This window comes from Ornithodoros turicata, chromosome 7, assembly GCF_037126465.1.
Source record: "Ornithodoros turicata isolate Travis chromosome 7, ASM3712646v1, whole genome shotgun sequence".
NCBI lineage: Eukaryota > Metazoa > Arthropoda > Arachnida > Ixodida > Argasidae > Ornithodoros > Ornithodoros turicata.
This window is the reverse complement of record NC_088207.1, coordinates 54,338,812-54,352,796: the sequence shown is the minus strand read 5'-3', so window position 1 is coordinate 54,352,796 and position 13,985 is coordinate 54,338,812. Positions and strand designations below refer to the sequence as shown.

At 44.2% G+C, this 13,985-nt stretch overlaps 1 protein-coding gene across 10 annotated transcripts in view; it reads left to right on the top strand.

The window, feature by feature from the left end:
- The window catches only part of LOC135401580 (CUGBP Elav-like family member 2), a 254,196-nt gene extending 242,039 nt beyond the window's left edge, over positions 1 to 12,157 (top strand). For 8 of the 10 annotated variants that reach the window (XM_064634075.1, XM_064634071.1, XM_064634077.1 and 5 more), the window contains one exon: positions 547 to 4,688. The gene's annotated coding sequence lies outside the window, so the exon portion shown is untranslated. Of the gene's footprint in view, positions 1 to 546; positions 4,689 to 4,877; positions 5,034 to 10,576; positions 10,607 to 12,000 lie in introns of those variants that run through there. The other 2 variants (XM_064634073.1, XM_064634072.1) reach the window with 2 other exon arrangements.
- Positions 12,158 to 13,985: the final 1,828 nt, after the last annotated feature.

Here is a 13,985-nt window from a genome sequence, read left to right as displayed (position 1 = left end):
AGGTGTCCAGTGGCACGCTTCTCATGCCCTTTTTATTATTGAATTCTTTTTAAATTCTTTGTTCACTGTTGTCCTATGAGGTATGTATTTGCATGTTATATCAAAGTGTGTATCTCTATAACAAGGTGAACACTTTATTGCTATTTTTTAATTTTTTAATTTATTTTATTTTATTTCAATTTAATTTAATTATTTTATTTGTTATATTTTATTTTTAATTTAATTAATTAATTTAATAAATTTTGGAATACCATATGGAAAACGATGTGTAGTGGAGACATACTTGTGGGACTCATTTGTTTCCTTCACATTCTGTGACATTTTCTCCCGACACTGTCCTTCCCAGCGGGAATGAGTGAAGCACGATAACGGGCTGAGGGAGAGTTGTACCACAGACCCGAAACGTACATCATCGAATGCGGGTAGCACTGGTGTAGACGGTGTTGACACTGTTCTGTAACCTGCCTCTTGCCACTAATTGCCTGCCCTGTGTTTCTTTGCTCACGTGTCAATGTATACGAGCATTTTTTTTTTTCTCTCTTCTAGACATTCGTTGGCCCGTTGTCTCCTGTCCCTTGTCCATTTGAGGAATCAAAACTCACGTAGCCCTACACATGTGAAAGCAAAGCTGCATCGTGTCTGTGTTGGCAGTGTGGTGTTGTCAGCGACGCTGCTTTGCATCGTTAGAGAACGTAGTCCTGTTTTTTTTTTCTTCTTCTTTTTACGTGTTCTTCACCAATGTGAGACTGCACTAAAGACGGAGCTAATTAGACACTGCATTTGCTGAAACATAAGAGCAAACGTTTTGCATCCGGATGACGATAGGTTAGTGGGTGAGATGTCACCTTATGTGCCAGAAAATGTGGTTCTTCTTTTTCCTCTCATAGCCTCGAAACTAGGGGCTATACTTTGTTTAGTATTCATGTTGTTGCATACTAAGGGTACAGGAGGCCTTCCTGAAAGGCATCATGTGACATGGTTTCTTATATTGTGTAACATATTTTTGTGCGTTACCACGTGACGTGGCAACTTCCAAACCGAATGTTCTCTCAATTAAGGTTGGAGGCTGCTGTTGCTTTGTTTTTTGTTTTTTTTTTCTTCTTCTTGGTACATTCTGCTTCATTTGCCTGGGGTGTCGTTTTTTTTTTTTTTTTTATTTAGCTGCATAGGTGTTTCTGTAGGCTTTGATTTGTAACCGTGAGTGTGATTTGTTGAGCCATGTTTTCTTTCGGTGGTTGCCGTGGAAACGGCGTACATTATGTTTCAGACAGCCACCTGGGTGGCAGCTGTACCTTTCGTTACGTGTTTATATGTTGGCATGCCCAAGCTTGTGGGGCACCTTGTCCTTGCTTTTGCCTCCATGGGTTAAACCTCGCGATAAATTGAGGATGTTCCGTGCATGAGCTGGAACGTACCGTAGTATTAAAAAGCGCGCAAATTGCATTCTGCATCTTATTGCAGTTTTCTCTCAACTTTTCTACAAAGAAATGACACCGCGACAGTTTTGATGAGATTTCATTTTATACAAGAAAATAAGGTGTCATGTTTCCCACCAAAAAAAATAAGGTGCCCTATTTATGCTGGTGTCTGACAAACTTGGTCAAGGTCAGGTGTCAAGGTCAGTGAAATCTGTGCTGTGGAAAATGTGAAGGATGAACTGTTCATGGCCTAAAGCTTAAGTTTGGCTGTCCAACAATTTCCTTTTTCCCAATTTTTATTTTTTTTTTGCTTCTTATCCTATTCTCTCTCTCTCGTTCTTACTCTTTCTTTTTTTTCTTCCATGTGCACGCGGAAGTAAAAGCACGAGGAAGGCACAAAACTTTCTACGTACTTGCGTGAGCACCAGGGTTGATTCACAAAATCGCTATACGGCCGTATTTAACGTTGAAGATGATGGCGTAGCATTTACATTAATTAATCACCAGTATTTCTGCGCTACGTTTCTTTATTTTTTTGTAGCATGATAGCACCCTGTAATCACTAAGCCCGTGTGCATTTGAGCACAACAACTGCCAGGAATCTAAGAGCACCAGAAGAGAAATGACAAAAGCGACCAATAATCATACAGCGATCAACAAAGGATAGCACACGGTATTGTTGCCTTAAATCTTAATGTCTTTAGACCAGAAACTGTATACGTTTGTTTCGTTTCTTGTTTAAACATTTAACTTGAACATATGACAGGTTAGATTGAACCACTGTACAGGACTTGCTTGAGTGTTCAAAAAAAAAAAAGATCATTTTGTAAATGTCCGCTAGAGAGATGTTTATCTTATGTGCACGGAGAACATGTCATAATGCCTGCATTTAGATTGTAATGAGAGCACAGCTAGTGGGGATGTGTTTTTGACCCAAAAATGCAGTATTTGAAGAAAATACTTTGTGTATACTTGTCCCTCACTAGACAATATAATATGGCTCTGGTTAAGGGACTGAACCTTGGAAGTTTTGCAGGGAACGAATGAAAGATGGGGTTTTTCTTTGTTTCACTCTGCTTTTCACATGTGGCACCTATGAAATCAATTAATTAATTCGTGTTCCTTCGTCCACGATTGGGCAACGCAAAACGAAAGCTTTTGACCAGTGAACGAACAATTCTTGTTTTTAAAAATTTGTTCTCGCATCTACGACGTCTTTGTTTGCCGGCTTTGTTCGAAAAGTGTGTAAAAAAAAAGCTGTATCAAAAGTAATTTTAACTAATTTGCCCTATTTTTGCCGTCATTGACTCCGAGGCGTACCTTTAGGGCAGAAGCACCATTAGTGTCCGTGGATTTGCCCTCTTTTCCTGAAAGGGCCTTTTTTTACAAGAGTGAGAGACTTTTCTAAGCGGTGGCATATATAGATGACATTTTCGGATGAAAAAAAAAAAAATCTGTTTGTATCACGTTGTAGTCGTACTTGTGCAGTGTGACTGTCAATCCATGGTGTGCCAAATTGCAAGTTTGCACGGCAGATGTGTGTGTGCCCGATATTTTCACACTCGGATCACATATTCTGCACTATTTGCCCAACACCGTAATAACCATGAGTTCTGCTTGGCTTTGTTTCCTCTTTGGAGGAACGCGGAAACAAGTTTAATGCTGCACATTAGCTGGAATGTATGTATGCGGCTTAATTTGAAAAATTCAGCAAAGAGTTACACATTTTTTATGTCATTGTAACTAGATGTGTCGGAACATGAGCCACATTATTTGTTTCGTACCGCGGTAAAACAGACGATAAAAGTGCAGGAAACACTTTCGGACCTTTGGGATAAATCCTCCCACATTTTGTTGCACGTGCATTCTCGAAAGACGATAGAACATTTCTCAAAGTAAATACCTAAAGTGACAAATTATTATAATATTTAGGAATTAATTTAAAATTATACAGACAACAGCTCAGTTTTTAAAACGTAAAATGACAGAGGTTTGTTCTACATACGTAGCCCCCCCCCCGCCCGTTGAGGAAAATCTCAAAGCACCCTCCTTTTTCGACGGTCGTCACTGACACGGTCCTCATTCACCACCTTCACAATACGCAAAGATTTTTGCATCTTTTACGCCTACCCCTGTTATGAGATGATAGCTGCAGAAAATCACACACACGAAATTCTGTCTCTCTTTATTAGCTTATCATTACTTTGTATCGTTGATACGTGAGCGTTGACTTGACATTGTAAAAGCTTGTCTCAACTGTGGTTGCTGTCCCATGTTCTCCTTTATTGGTGTGTCAACGGTGTATTTAATTTCCTGGGCCTGCTCAGAGAGGTAGTCCCATAGACGAGAGAAAATAGTCATATAGATTCGTGAGCTACAGCACGACCTCTTTTTTTTTTTTTTTCTGTGTGTGTGTGCGTGTTTTTGTGGAACCATACAATGTCATGGTATGTTTGCTGCAACCTGTTTGTCAAGAGAAGCTATGTGGATTAATATAAACAAAAAAAAGACAGTATCAAATTAAATGTAACACAAAGTTTGTTATTTTTGTACCTGACAGAATGCCGAACATGTGGCGTTTTTTCTTTTTTTTTTTTTTTTTTTAATTAAGACACGACTGTGAGTGACCGGGTACTGAAGCAGGCAACGACTATTTTGTAAAGGTGATCTGGTGACCGACAATTCTCTGCTGCCACCAGGCGGGGCGAGAGTCTAATGATGCATCTTCAGAGCAGGCAATGTTGCGAGCGGTGACAATTATCCCGCGTTGTCATCTCGTCCCGGTGTACCGAGCGTCTGCTACGAATGTTTGTGGCTGAACGTTGTCTGCTTCCACCGTATTTGGCCACACCTAAAATGTGCGTTAGCAGCACACTGAAGAAGGTATTGAATTTTTTTTTTCTCTCTCTCTCTCTCTCTCTTTCTTCTTTATCAAAAAAAGGTTGTACGAGACTATTTTTTTGCTCAGAGGCATACCGACGGGGTTCACTTGATGCAGCACATCCCTTCTAGGTATGAATTTGCTGTGGTTACACTTAGATTTTGGTTACATTTTTGGATCTAAAGTGTGATGGAGTGATATACTTAGTAACACTGGCAATTGATGATGGTTTCATATTATCCATCCGTTGGGTACGATGTATTTTCTCCCCCTTTCGTACGGAAAAAAGATTTCTCTCTCTTTTGCGTGTCATCATAGTTACCTCTTGTTAAGTGCCGATTTCCATCGAGGGTTTACCAGAGTTTAATAAATAAAACACTCAAATTTAATGGCAAACTGTGTTCTCTTACTGCATCACTCGACACATACCAGGGAGGAAAGGAAAGTACACTAGTTTTAGCATCTTTGGAAGGGGCATATTTTCCATTTTCATTATTGTACGTACGTACTTCCGTTTCTCACTCCCAGCTCTGTCAGCTCTCGTAGTGCTATAGAAGTACATTTTAATTTCACTTCAGGAAAATAATCCGGGATTAAAACGGGACATCTTCATCCTGTCCAGTGCTGCAATGTCCAGCAACTGTACGTAGGCACAACCAGACGAGGCATGCAATCTCGGGAGGGAGAAGTTACGCTGAACAGTTGGTCCGCGCAAATAGTAACTCCGCCTCGAAATTCTGCGAAGCTTTCAAAAACAAAATAATCGTGTCACAACATAGTTTCTGTTTTCTTTTTCTCGAGAACAGTTGAAAGTTCCTCTCTCATCAGTGAGTAGTCTGTAGTTAGTTTCAGTTACTTTGTAACCGAATTATTTCCTAATACGTACCGAGAGCACCTCCAGAACAACGAGAAAAAAGGTGACTCGTGTCGTCAGGGCCGTTTCAAGACAAGCGTGGGTCCTGGTGCTGTGAACCGATGCGAGGCCTCATATAATGATGATGATGGAAAGCTAAACAACTAAAGAAAAAAAAACAGCATCGTGGCCAGGGGTGCGTTTGTGCCCTAAAACCAGGGGCGGATCCACACCCTCCCTTTTCATAGGGGGGTTCTTTGTTGAAGCGCGTAGTGGGGGAGGGGAGAGAGCGAAATCCGACGTTCCTTTTTGATTGCGTACGTGTTAGCGCTGTGAAGCAACTGTGATTGCAGAAGCAATGATTGCTGTACAGATGTGGACAGACGGAGTGAGGACAGCAGGAAGGAGACTCGGGGGGTTAGTATGCGTCCTGGGCCGACTTCAGGGGGCCAACATTCGTCTGGAAAATCTTGGGAAAGCCCAGGGAAGACCTGAGACAGCATAGCCGGCGGTAGGGATTCGAACCCACCAGCTCCCAGTCTTCAATAGAGACTCGAAACTCGTAAATAATATAATGAACCCCCGTTTATATGACCCCCCGATAATGTGACATACACGCTTTACGACCATACTCCAGGGGAACAATGCAGTGAAACCTCTGCAAATCCCCCCCCGTTAATATGACAATTCAGCATTATGACCAGAATTTTCGGGAACGACCATGGTCATAATAACGAGGGTTCACTGTATCTGACAGGTGAACAGATTCTGCTATTTCTTTTTCGATGGACCATGTGTTGCCGGTTTTGAGGGCGCTATCTTCTCGGCTTTTCCGTGACGTTCGCGCGGAGCCCGGTGCGGCCGCACGTGCCATGCTTATCACCTTATCGCGCGTTACTCTCGAACCACTAGTCTCCGTGCGCTCCTCAACCTCGTTCCCAGCGACGGCACAACAGGAGTGGACTGCCAAAATCGCTCTTCCCATTGGGATGAATACTCGTAGCCGCCGTCTTTAATGAGTATGACTGACGATAACGTAACATTCCATATCACTAGTCACGCGGTGAACATCCGAGTAGCGTATCAACGTTCGAAAGATCGAGGAAAAAGAAGGTTGCCTGCTTCCGCTGTGATATATGCACAGTTGTTCACGTGAGGAGTGTTCGCCGCCGCGATATTTGTTCTACACTGGTTCCCGAGCGGGACAAAAATGAACCGGCACTAATGAACACGAACGGAAACGAAAATGAACGAAAACAAACACGGGAAAATGAAGGAACTCTGCAAACGGCAGTCCACACCTGCACAGTTCCTGTGACTGCCACGGGGTGGCAGAGACTAATGGCGGCGCCCATTCCTTTAGCGAATTCGGGTGGTCATCTCGTAGCAACACGGCCGAGCGCTCGGAAATTGCTAGATCGGCGACCGAGCTGGATTACGTGACCGTTGCCACCCGAACATGATTGCTAGGAATCTAGCGGTTTTAGGTGCTTGGATCACGCTAGGGGCGTCGCGGTAGCCCGTCTTCGAGTTCTGTCGTCTGCTAAACCACGTGATTTCAACATGCGGGCCAATGAGGGCACTCGCCACCGTTGCAGTGCGGATGTGACGACACCGGATACAGTTGAGCAATCTGCTGCTCGACCGTTTTGAGACCGGGCAAAAAAAAGTGCTAGCTGGCAAATTCCGAGCGCTCGGAAAGCGCCACGCGAACATGCGAGATTGCTTCATTTTGACCAAGCGAACATGACTGCTCGAGATCTGGCAAAAAAAGTTGCTACGAAATGACCACACGAATTCGCCACTTGAATCGCGTTTTTGTGTTCCGTTGGGGCCCAAATTTTCCGTTACTTCCAGGGTATTATGATTGGTCCGAAAAAAACTACGGAGAACATACGCCCGTAAAATTTTTGGCAATATTGGGGTTTATCCGGAAGAAACGCACTTTTTAGAGATCCCAGAATGGACCATTTCCATATTCGCGTCGCCCCTGGCGACGGAATGTCGAACGTCGTGTCTTTCCCCCAATAATGGGGACGCGCTTTTCGGACTGGCACGTTGCGTGGGAAAGTAGCAAGAGAAGATTGGAAGAAGAATGCGGAAAGAGTGAAAGCGCACTGTACTCGTTACCAGACCTCAAACGTCCGCGTAACCTTGAAACCGATTATCTCCCCACAATGAACATGACAGTTTCCCGCAGGTGGGTTCATAGCGATGTTTTCCACTCAAAGATGTCGGACTCAAGGGGTGGGCATGCGCATGCGCGTTGTCGGAAATGGTCCATTCGCCAGTCAGAGTTTCAGTTGAGAATGCTGGTAATGCCTGTGAGTCACCTTGATGTTGAGGTCAATGAATGAGGTGCCGTTATTTCGACCAGTTCAGCTCTACACCCATGGTTTTTCCTGTGGGTTTTCTCCCGTTTTCTTTGTCCTCCATGTGAATGGAGCGCATGGAGCAAAGGTGGCACAAAGTGATCATTCCGAAAGGTTGGGCGTGGGACGGGACGAAAGCAGAAGCTGCCCTTCGGGTAATCGCGATAGAGATGTCATTGTCTGCAAGTACTGTCGCGTCACCGCAAACGGAAAGAGTGCGATAAGAACTGCCTCAACTCTCAACGCCACATTCAATTGAAGAAGCCACCGGTAAGTAATTCCTCGTATCATGCACATTATTTTAATTTTGTACGCAATGTAAGATTTTTTTTTTTTTACTTTGTATCGTGAGAGAGAACATCAGGTCGTCACACGCAATACTAACAGCAAAGGCACCTTGCAGGTCATTTCCACCAACAAGCCTCTCTTGCTCTCGTTGCATCCGTTCATCATCTTAGGTTGCGTTCGTTTATTCGACTCGAACAACTCGAGAGCCGAGAGAGAAGACTCTTGGTGGGCGAAAATGCCGCGGCGCGGCTCTCATGACATCACCCACGTGACACTAACCCCCGTTCTAAAATTCGAGGATTCAACACTAGAGGTGCTCAAGAGTCGACTCGCTAGACTCGCAGCGACTTTCCTTTCGAGGTGGGTCGCTAGAGTCGATGACGTACGATGGCTCTCATACGTCACGACTCGCCGAGTTTAATAAACGAACACACCCCTAGTGTACCACTCCTTCACATAAGTCGCTAATTTTTCTCAAATTTTCGGATATTAACCGAGCCCTAAAAAAAGAACCTTTGAAATTACTCGGATTTCCCGGAAAATAATAAACTCCGAAAAACATCCTCCGAACTTGCCGATAAGTGAACTCCGAACACGCGGAAAGAAGTCTGTCTGGTGTCTGCTCAGAAAGCAGCAATATTCGCAGACGAGCCACAACACTCGAAAAAGATGAAGCAACGTGCTGGTACTGCTGAAAGAGTTGCCCGTTGTCGCCGTCACAGAGGTGGGGAACGTGCATCCTGCCCCCCCCCCTCCCCCCCGACGGCCCCTGCCCTGGTGGCGTCCTCTGTCACAAGCGAGAACATAAAGGGTTCGGGGGGGGGGGGGGTCCGTTTTCGGCAGTCGCCTGGATACCTACAAAACCATCTCTTCCTGACACGCCGTATATTAATAATAATAACTGTCATAAAAGTTAAAGTATCATAAAGTAATAAGTAAGTAGTAAGTAAATAAATAATAAATGTCGTAATACGCCAAGTTACAATACACTAGCAGATCAACTAGTAAAGTTAGAAAATCGGCGCTTCTTCACAAACGAAAAGTTCTCGCTTGGTACCAGTTAAATATTGATGAACCAGTTAGAATTTTGCGAGTGAGCCGGTGTGCTGTAAAAAGGGGTGTCGTCCTCATAGTCTTGTTTAGCGTCCATACAAACAAGACGAAAACATTTACGAGCTGTTTAACAGCTCGTAAATGTTTTTCGTGACTCGTTTGGCTTCACTCGTTCAAGAAACGCGCATGAAATGAAGTCTTGGGTCGCTTGCTGCTGCATCCTGTTGCTCGGTGAGTTTTGCTTTGCCCCGTTGAGTTGAGAATTGTACGCGGGATACGCCACAGTGACTGTTCTCCGAATAACGTCAATAAAAACTGCCTTCGTACCTATTCTTATAGCGCCAGACGTGAGCAGAAAAACTAGGAGAGCGACCTTTTCCGACTTTGTCACATACGAGTCACCCTTAAAAATATATTGAGCAATCCAGTTGACTGGCGTCTTGCTAAAGTTATTTCAATCGGTCGGTGACATGTCTAGTCCTTCAAGTTACCGACCTATTTCTCTAACGCGTTTTATATAAAAATTGTTGGAACATATACCTGCGAAGTCGACCCAGCACACACAATCCCCTATACAACAACAAGCCGGCAGGCCGATCGCTAGGAAATGGCCATATACTTTTGCTCCCCTATGAATAAACTTTTTCTTCGAATTCCGTCACGGTTTTGGAATGGAGGCTATTCATGTGACAGCATACTCCCAAACGGATGCCGTCTTGGTGCCAAATAGACGAGTTAAGAAAGTCCCAGTGCTCCTTGCGCACGCATTGCATTCTGGGCGCTTGCTGAGCGGGAGAACGAAGAATAATATCCTTCACATTTTGCTTGCGCTGACCTTGACACGTCGTGGACAATGGACCGGAAGGCGAGAAACCTGAACACCTTGGAGGCCACCTGTTTCTTTGGCATTAGTAAACTCCCATAGTTCAAAGCGGCACTTGGCGCTAAGCACTCTGGGATTTTCTGAACTCGTCTATTCTCTGGATTAACAACTACCAGCCTCTCTACCAGTGCGTCTCCGCTAAATGTTACTTCTGGCACGTCTTTCTGATGAAGATTTGTCAAATGCCTCCAGCTGTTCGTCAAAATGATCTCTCGAAAATATTTAATATATAAAGGAAGGACAATCCATGCACATAAAGAAATTATGAGGAGGAGGGGCTGATGGCTGCCGGCACTCTTTCTTCAAAAGATGCTTCTGTCGACACACTGCTGTAGTTGTGCATTTCAATATCGTCCGCATAGATTTACACGTTTGAGCGAGCATAAACAATGTCAGTAAAGGTACATACTTTAAAGTAGCAGGCAAGCTGTTAATATTGGCATGTGTCGAACACTAAAATATTTGCGAATTCGGGCTAAATACAAACCAACGGATAGTCCCGGAATTCTACAAAATGTGCCATAGACAAGGGCAAAGCAAGGAGAACACGCCAGTACTTCTGTTTTGACGATATTTTACGCCGTTTCTGAGCGCTGTGCGAACGAACGTTCTGTTCAGTTTATCACGAATAATTCTCCAAAGCACCGCTATATTGAGAGCACCTTCATTCGCCGGGACATATTCCATCCCGCAATTTAAACATTGTCTCCTTTGGCTTTCGAATAAAAATTCACACTCTCCAGGCATATGTATATGTGCACTTCCTTTCTTACTGGAAACACCCGTTCTTTCGTTCTTTCCACACCCTTGAAAATGGATTCCTTGCAGGTCTGGCAATGTTGCCCAAAGAACTGGAAGGCGAGTATACTGTCATTTTTTTCTCTTCTTTTGAGTTGTGCAAATAGTTTTAAAGAACGCGCTACCATATACCCGGACTAAAATGTTCGTAAGTCCGCGTTACTTTTCTTCCCTCGAAAAACTGCATTATTTGCGGCCTACTTGGACATACGTTGTTTTAACAACCAGCCTTCGCGAGGTTTCATAATTATCTTGTTGATTAATAAAAATGTGTCAGCTGTAAAGCAAAGCCTCTAATTCGCAATAATGGAAGCCTGAGCGAGCTTGTACACGGTGAGAAATGGGGAAATCCGCGGCCTCTCTGTCTCCGTGGATCTCTGCTGTATAAAGCAAATCTTATCTCCGTTCCTATATCCGTGATGTGAGACCGAGCAATAGAAAGGATTTTCCCTTTAGCATAGCTACAAAGCCGCACTCTAAGGAGAAAAGGAGTAGTTTTACTCCTTTTGGGGACTAAATGCATTGCCACAAAAAATAGTCCCTTTCGGGAGTAAATGCACGGGAGTAAATGAATGTCACAGAGTGGAGACTGCATTTCACGCGCTATTGTAGGAGTCCCAGGTTCATAATTCGTGTGCATGCATAAAAATACTTTGAAGCAAACCGTCAACCGTGATATATATCGAGTGATATAAAACCTTGCGCCATACGTAGGGCACAATTTGCGAAGAAAGATGCGCTAACCGTTTCTTACTCTGTGTGGCTGGAAAATTGCTACGTTGTCTGAGTTATACAGCCTTATGTCGTTCAAATTGACCAAGTGCACATATTGACGTAGACTGTTGCATTCAGGAGACCATTCGCGAAGTTTAGTGAGAATTTGCAGTCCTGGGGAGTAAATGTCGGGTTAGGGGACTAAAATGGCGAGTAATCGCAGACTAGGGGAGCTGCAATTACTCCCCGTTTTACTCCTTTTTTTCCTAGAGTGCGGGGTGCACCACGCATCGAGGAACAGCCAGCCAGAAGAGGCCAAGATCGCCTCTCTTCGTGACGAATCTTCGCGATAATATATCTGGATGGTTTCCGGAGCTATGGGGTTTCCCTGGTGGCCATCTGCAGCTCCATTTCGTTTCACCGCAGGATCTCGATGGAATTTTCATTTCTTTGCGGATACTGAACATCAGCGCTCTACTAGCTACAACCTTCAATCTAAACCACCAACCATTTTTTGTTAATCAACGAAATTCATTTTGAAAGATTCATTAAGACTGGCTGTTGAAACAATATTAAGCAACTTTATTTGAATGATGATGATTATTTCATTGCAAGGAGCAGTATTTCTTCTATAAGTGGGCGCAAATACCGCAGCGCAGGTTTTCATGGAAAAACGTAATGCGATTTTTTTTTGTTTACTCGTGCCATGCAATGGAAATTTTTGATTGATGAAATTACAGGTTGGGAATTTTACTGTCCCTGGTACCCTAAAGGCTGTCACAACACTTGCATCGAGGAACACAAGAATCGTGGTGGCAATTGCTGCGGCTTCATTCACAGAAGTTGCTGCTGCTACTGACAAGTACAGCCAGTAAAGACAGCTTTTGCAAGAATGCACCTTTTCTACTGGCATTTATTAATAATGCTAACTGTCATCTGGCAGTCAAAGCATGAGTAGTGGACATTACAAAATGACACAATTGTCCTACACAACTCTTGCAGCGTGCAACAGTCTTCGAACAATCTACAAAACGTAGTTCAGAGCAGACAATGTGATTAGAAAGGCTGTTCCATTCTATAGCTAAGAAACATGTTCCATTCTAAAGAAACATGTCAATATTCAGAGAAGCTGACAATGATTGGATTTTTTTTTTTTTTTAGTAATGAATTGGTTATTTCTCGCGCGGACTAGCGTAACAATGCACCCAACTATCGTACACTACTACGAGGGGTGTTCAAGTCAAACCGGGACTTTCTGTCTCCTGAGTGTACAAATGGCTCGCGCTACTTCTTTTTCGTCATTTTCACACGCGATAGGCCTCCGCGTTCACCACGTGGTGGTCCGAAGTTTGTGCAAAACAGAAGACACGTGCTGGACAAGATGGCCGACAACGAGGTGAGCGCGCACATCGAACAGCGAATTGTCATGAAGTTTCTCGCGAATGAAGGCGTAAAGTCATTTGAAATTCACAGAAGACTTCAGGCTCAGTATGGTCACGATACACTTAGCCGCAGCAAAGCGGAACTTGGCTGGGAGTTGCTGCCACGTCCCCCTTACAGTCCAGACCTCGCTCCCAGCGATTTCCATCTATTCGGGCCACTGAAGGCGTTCCTTGGGGGCCGCCACTTCAGCTGCGACGACGAGGTCAAGAATGCGGTCCGATCATGGCTGCTACGCGACGGTAAAAATTTCTACGCTGCTGGCATCGAAGCCCTCGTGAAACGCTTGGGACAAGTGCATTAGTGCAGCTGGCGATTAGGTTGAAAAATAAAACTGATTTCTCGCCTGTAAGTTCATTTTACTTTTGCGAAAAATGAAAAGTCCCGGTTTGACTTGAACGCCCCTCGTACTTCGCCTGGATCGGTTGTGCCGGAAGAACAAGCAGTGACACCCTCCCTTTCTATGGGCGTTGATGTTTATTCGCTCGAAAGCTCCAAGTTCGACTCCACAAAAACGAGGGTGCGCGCTCTGCATTTCGACGCTATTGACATGCATAATTCGCAGTTACATGTACAGAGGCAATCAGTCAACTTGCTGCGATTACGCAAAATAGTATTGCACCCTGACTGATTCAAGATCACCCGCATAGTGTGGTGTTCCGGTACTAGTCTTCAGATATAACGGGCTAGGAACCTTCACTGGGGAAAAAGAGCACAAGCCAACAGGAATTATACATTTCTGGGCATTCCTTGCTGCTTTTTGAAATACAACGTGTTTAAAATATATGTAGTATATATATCAAGAATATAAAAAATTAAAAAGTCTTCATTTTTACACGACTGTGATCTGAAGCGGAACGGAATAACGTAAAATGGAAAAATGTAAAGTGAAAGCATCTCTACCTTTCAGACTGTTACTTTACTTGATCATGTAATCCAATCACACATTGTGATATAGTTGCCACAGAGATGGCGGGATTGGTGGGCGGCTTGTTTTACAGAAGGCAGACGACAGAAGGAGTCACCACCACCACCACCACGACAGAAGGAAGCCCGAGCGGTGGCCCGGCCTCCGTAGAGCCTCACAAACACCGTTAAGTGGAGACACCAAGGGTACGTGTCTAACAGACAAGCACACTTTCGTGCACTTGCTCTCTTTCTCGCAAAATGGACCTTTTCCATATTCGCGTCGCCCCTGGCGGCGAAACGTCGAACGTCGTGTCTTTCCCCATAATAATGGTGACGCTTCACGAACTGGCACGTACGTTGCGTGGGAAAGTAGCAA